Genomic DNA, 6,433 nt, shown 5'->3' with positions numbered 1-6,433 from the left:
AAAATCTCTCAAATGTCTGTGCGCATTATGAATCTCCAAACAGATGCTGTATGACATCGCATTTCCCAAACCCATTTGGCCACAGAAACTCTTTTTCCCCACAGAGCATCTTCCAGGGTCAGCTTTCACAGAACACCCTGCAGGGAATGGTGATGGATCCAAATCTGATATTCTGCAGGGGGAGAAACGGGCCCAGAGCAGACAAGGGTTGTCCAAAGTCCTACAGCTCATTGATGAAGTTATCCATTAGCTTTCTCACTGTGTGGCATTCAGATCACAGATCACCAGTAAGGGCAAGCCACTAAGATGGCCCAGCTCCTGACAGCGGTGGCGGTGGGCAGCGGGGTAGAACCAAGTTCATGGGTCCAGGATGAGCCAGGTGCAGGTGCCTGGAACCTCCAGCTCAGACCTCCCTGTGTCCACTCCCCGACAGGGAAGCGTGTGCCTCTAATGGGAAGCCTGCACCCCCTCGTGACAGCCTCATGGCAGAGGAGTGGATGCTTTCCAAAGTTCTTGCCACCTGTGTGGGTGGTGGTTTGCAAGGCACCGTCAGACCATTCAGAAGCACCTTTCACGCTGAGCCGACAGGAGAAAGCCATTCCCCGGTTTCTTTGTAGCAATGCAGCTGGCCTAGGAAGCGATGTCCGAGAGAGCCTGAAGATGGGATGGTACGTGACAGCGAGCCACAGCACATCAGGCTCAGATCCTCCAATAACTGAAGGAGAGTAGTGGTCAGGAAACCTGCTCTCCTTGGACATTGCGAAGCAAGCTGACCCAGAGAGGGAGGGAAAGATAGGGAAATACGAGCGCACAATACATAGATGCAAATTTCTCCAGAAAAGCCACTAGAGAGAACACATATACACGTGCACCAGACACCTTTAAAACGTAGCCCTGGCAACAGGAGTTTCCTCGGGACCAACCCGCCTGACTGCCATGTGTGTCATCAGACCCCTGGAACTCTGCACTTTCCAGGAAGGCAGTTAGGTGGATGACATGCTGATACAAGCCTACCAGCTCCCAGATGCAACATGTGACAAAACGTTCTCAACTTGCAGGGACACTGTTAAGGATTCCAGGCAATGCCAGAACTGAATGTTCTCACCTCAGATCAGTGGTTCTCAACCAGGATTGGTTTTGCCCCCCCAGGGGACATTTGGCAAAATCACAGTGGCTGGAGGGGGAGCTGCTGCTGGCATCTAGACTGTTTTCCTATCCGTCCCCAATATAGAACTATAATATCAAATTCTCCATGGCATGATATAAACAGACTTCTCTTCCCTTTCTCCTTTTCTCTATCTCCAGTCCCAACTCTGTGCATTAAAACCTGGAATTTAATTGTAATATAAAAAATGTGGGAAAGAAAAGAGTCAGTAGTAGTTACAAACTCAAATTGAATTTGAGAAGTTTTAGATTATTTAAAAGCATCCTTGGAACTAATGGAGAGTGAATAACAACAGCAAAACCAACTAGAATACAATTTGGGAGCAAAAGTTATGGCAAAAACCCTTCTGGGCTATAGGTCTTCCTTATCAGAAAAAAGAACCAATGTCAAACAATACAGCATGCATCTCAGAGATAACCTAGGCTCAATACTGTATAAAATTTGGGAGGTGCGTGGGAACTTTAAACGCAAGAAAATGTCCTTAGTGTTTATCCTCAAGATGACTTATTTCAGAATGCATCCTTGATGATTATGTCCAGTCAAGGAAAATCATCAGCATCTACTTTAACAAAACACAAAAGAGAAAAATCATATAATAATGTAAGAGCAAGCTTTTTCCTTCACTTTTTGGGTAAAACTTGACAAGCTGTGAATATATGTGTTGGTAAGAGAAATTGTGTGAATACTTGACATAAACAAGTGAATAAATGTACCTGCCTGGGCTTCCCATGTGGCGCAGTGCTTAAGAAGCCGCCTGCCAATGCAGGGGACATGGGTTCGAGCCCTGGTCTGGGAAGATCTCACATGCCGCTGAGCAACTAAGCCCATGCGCCACAACTACAGAGCCTGTGCTCTAGAGCCCGTGAGCCACAACTACTGAGCCCGCGTGCCACAACTACTGAAGCCCATGTGCCTAGAGCCCGTGCTTCGCAACAAGAGAAGCCACCGCAATGAGAAGCCTGCGCACCGCAACGAAGAGTAGCCCACGCTCGCTGCAACTAGAGAAAGCCAGTGCACAGCAAAAAAGACCCAACGCAGCCAAAAATAAAAATAAATGTACCTGCCTTATCTAAATGCTGCCTCTTTCAAAGCTGAACAACAACCACAAAAAAGATAAAAGCTGCATTTTTTTTTGTTTCTGACAAATTAGTTGTCTGTTTTAAAAATCAGATTCAAAGTATGAGCCCACAAATTGACTGTTTGATTAGGAAAGGACACACCATTCTAGCAGTTGCCAATGATAAATTCATTTTAGCACCAAATGGGTTCTTTTAAATCAGCACAAAAGCATCAGAGAGAAAGATACAGGAATACACATCTCACAGGAGATGCTGTGAGCAGAAGAGAGCAATAATTTGAAAGGTAATGCTAAGTTTATTGAAAATATCCACTCAACCAATTAAAATGGCAAAGAGGAATTGGGACCAAAAAAATCTAACTGCTATTTACAATAAAAGTTGATTTTGATGTTTATTTCCCGAGTTTAAAAAAAAATAAATTTAAGACCTAAGAGTTTTCCATTGACCTGAAAGCAGTAAAAATTGTCCATTCATCTTCCCTCAGGCCAATAATAGAAAGGTCTCAAGGGGCAGAATAGGAGCCAGAAATAAGATTGAAGGGGAAACAGTAAGGAGATGCACATCAAATGACTAAATTCTATGTAGGTTAAAAACAGACCATTCAGAAAGAAAAAGACAAATACCGTATGCTAACACATATATATGGAATTTAAGGGAAAAAAATGTCATGAAGAACCTAGGGGTAAGACAGGAATAAAGACGCAGACCTACTGGAGAATGGACTTGAGGATATGGGGAGGGGGTAGGGTGAGCTGTGACAGGGCGAGAGAGAGTCATGGACATATACACACTAACAAACGTAAGGTAGATAGCTAGTGGGAAGCAGCCACATGGCACAGGGATATTGGCTCGGTGCTTTGTGACAGCCTGGAGGGGTGGGATAGGGAGGGTGGGAAGGAGGGAGACGCAAGAGGGAAGACATATGGGAACATATGTATATGTATAACTGATTCACTTTGTTATAAAGCAGAAACTAACACACCATTGTAAAGCAATTATACCCCAATAAAGATGTTAAAAAAAATTTTTTTAAAAAACCCAGACCATCTCATTGTCCTGCTTCATGTATAGCTGAATTCTCAGATGTGTACATTTTTATATGTACTTCCTTTCACTGAAACATATAAGTAAGAGGAATTGATTTTATCTCTATGGACTTCTTCAAGTCAGGGTTTCTCAGCTTTGGCACTAATGACATTTGGTGCCGGAGAGCATTTATGTGAGGGGGGAGCCGTCCTGTGCACTGTAGGATGTTTAGCAGCATCCCTGGCCTCTACCTACTGGATACCAGTAGCTCCTCCCAGGTGTGACAATCAAAAATGTCTCTAGACATTGTCAAAAGTCCCCTGGGAGGCAAAATATTCCTAACTGAGAGCTACAGCTTTAAGTCTACTGGGGGGAAATGCAGTATGGAGAAGTAGAAATAAACAGTATCAGCTGGGTGGCAATTTTCATGTTTGTAAAAGGAAGATGTTGGTAACTGCATTCAGTCACAGGACTGGAAGAATCAAATGACTAAACTATAATGTTATATGTAATGAAAATGCTACAGAAGGGAGAGTTTTGAATAGGAATGGTGCTAGAGCTCATTTTGTCCAACTTCCTTGTACAGAGAAGGAAAACTGAGAGGCAGAGTTGTTTGTCTAAAGACCACACCAATGCAATACAAACATAGGTGGTTACAATTAAATACTGCATAGTTTCCACCTGGAAAAACAAAACCACAGGAGCCAACCTGCATGAACCCCTGAGGTGGCATAGTATGGGCCTCAAACCAAATAATGAGTTCAGTGGATTAAAACACATCTACACTGTTTAAATCAAAGACTCCTAATGATTTTTTTTTTTTTTTTTTTTTTTTTTTTTTTGCGGTACGCGGGCCTCTCACTGTTGTGGCCTCTCCCGTTGCAGAGCACAGGCTCCGGACGCGCAGGCTCAGCGGCCATGGCTCACGGGCCCAGCCGCTCCGCGGCATGTGGGATCTTCCCGGACCGGGGCACAAACCCGCGTCCCCTGCGTCGGCAGGCGGACTCTCAACCACTGCGCCACCAGGGAAGCCCACTAATGATATTTTTTAAAACTCACTGGTCACTTTGGCAGTTGCTTCTTTGAATACTGACACATAGAAGGAAAGAACCAATCTTTTATTCTGCCTTTCCTGAACCTGATAAACAAAAATGGTTGATGAAGGATTCTAGCTAATAATTACCAAAGGAATAACAATCAGAAAAAAATCACAACTCTGTGACCCCACAAGAAATACGGATCCAGGGAATGATCCTCAAAGGATGCTAAAACTACTAGGCAAAAAGTTGATGGATACGCTCAAGTGCCCACTTACAAATGAATGGATAAAACAAGGTATATATACACAATGAAATATTATTCAGCCTTAAAAAGGAAGGAAATTCTGACACATGCTACAACATGGATGAACCTTGAGGATATTATGTTCAGTGAAGTAAGCCGGTCACAAAAAAAAACAAATACTGTATGATTGCACTTATATGAGGTCCCTAGCGTAGCCAGATTCATAGAAGTAGAAAATAGATGGGTGGTTGCCAGGGGCTGGGGTAAGGGGAAAATGGAGAGTAGTTGTTTAAGGGGTACAGAATTTCGGTTTTACATGATGAAAAGCTTTTGGAGGTTGGTTAAACAACAATGTGAATATCCTTAACATTAGTGAACTATATATTTTTAAATGGTTAAGATGGTAAATGTTATGTTATATATATTTTACCATAATTAAAAATTAAAAATGTTAATTATTGGGGGAAAAAAAGCTGTTGGGGACTTTGTAATGGATGGCTCAGTCTGTTAGCACTCGACCTACTGTTCAATCTCAATATCGTTAAAAACGGGATGACCAGACATTATGTGCTCACTGTGCGATGCAGGACGGCTCACACAGCACTGCCTATGAAGGCGTCTGGACAACAAAAAGACTTTGATCTCCTCAGACCTCTAGATCTAACTATTAGTTTACAGGAAACATGGGGAAAAGAGGAACAAGTTAACTGAAACCAAGAAGAAGTGATCAGCCAAATCCAGGATGTGAATGTTCTACAGGACAAAAGACCCAGTTTCTCCAACAAATCAGTGGCTGGGGGATAAAAAAGGTCAGGGGCGGGGAGTTGCTGTTACAGAATTAAAGACATTTCAGAGACATAACAACCAAATGTAATGTGTGGACCTTGTCTGGATCCTGATTCTAACAAACCAACAGTAAAAAAGATATCTCTGAGAGAATCAAGGAAATGTGAGCACGGACTGAATATTAGATGATACTCAGGAATGATTATAAGTATTTTTAGCTGTGATAATGTCAAGGCGGGGATAAAGTAAAGAAAAAAAAGTCCTTTCAGTTAGGATGTCTTTATGGGTGAAATGACACAACTTGCTCTAAATTAACCTAGAAAAAAACTCAAAAAGGAAGAAAAAAGAATGAGAGAACATTGGTAAAATGTTGAAGCTGGATGAATACATGGAGTTAATTGCACTCTTCTCTAGTTTTGTGTGTGTTTCCAAAATCCCATAATAAAAAAAAATTTTTATGTAGGCAATCTCAAAGGAACACACAGACACACAACACAAACAGAGTGAGCTACAACCAAAGCGTAAGCAAATGAGGAAGCCATTTACGTTTAATAAGTGCAGGAAACGGAAATGGGAGATTAAGCCCTGGGCCTTTGCAAAGTGAGCTAACCGAGTCTAAGACGCCTGTATTAAGCTGGCACCCTCAAAGATGCTCTACACCCTGGCAAGAGGAGGGCTTAAAAAAATTTTTTTCTGGACTTTCAGAAAGGGGAGCCTATGAAAACCTATAGTTTTCAATGTGGCTCTGGAGGGGAAAACTAATAATGGCCACAATAATGATGATGATGACCACCCTGAAGGTTTGTAAACACGTGGGTCTAGGGCTCAGGTTTATAAACTCCATGTATTCAGTGAGAAAACTCCAAGCTGAGGAAATAAATGTCAGTGTTCAGAGGTTATTAGCATCCCCGGCATCCAGCTGAAACAAACAAAAAAGACTTCTGAGAGAAAAGCAGCCATGAATCAGACCCCTCAGGATTCCCACAGATTAAGTTCAATCAAAATGAGATCACAGTCAAATTACTAAACATTCAAGCAATAAGTCAGTATGAGCCAGAGTAAGCAGAAACAACAAACAAAACATTGAGACACG

The sequence above is a fragment of the Neophocaena asiaeorientalis genome, unplaced genomic scaffold (genome assembly GCF_003031525.2).
Source record: "Neophocaena asiaeorientalis asiaeorientalis breed wild unplaced genomic scaffold, Neophocaena_asiaeorientalis_V1.1 scaffold275, whole genome shotgun sequence".
Taxonomy (NCBI): domain Eukaryota; kingdom Metazoa; phylum Chordata; class Mammalia; order Artiodactyla; family Phocoenidae; genus Neophocaena; species Neophocaena asiaeorientalis.
This window is presented reverse-complemented; position numbering follows the sequence as displayed.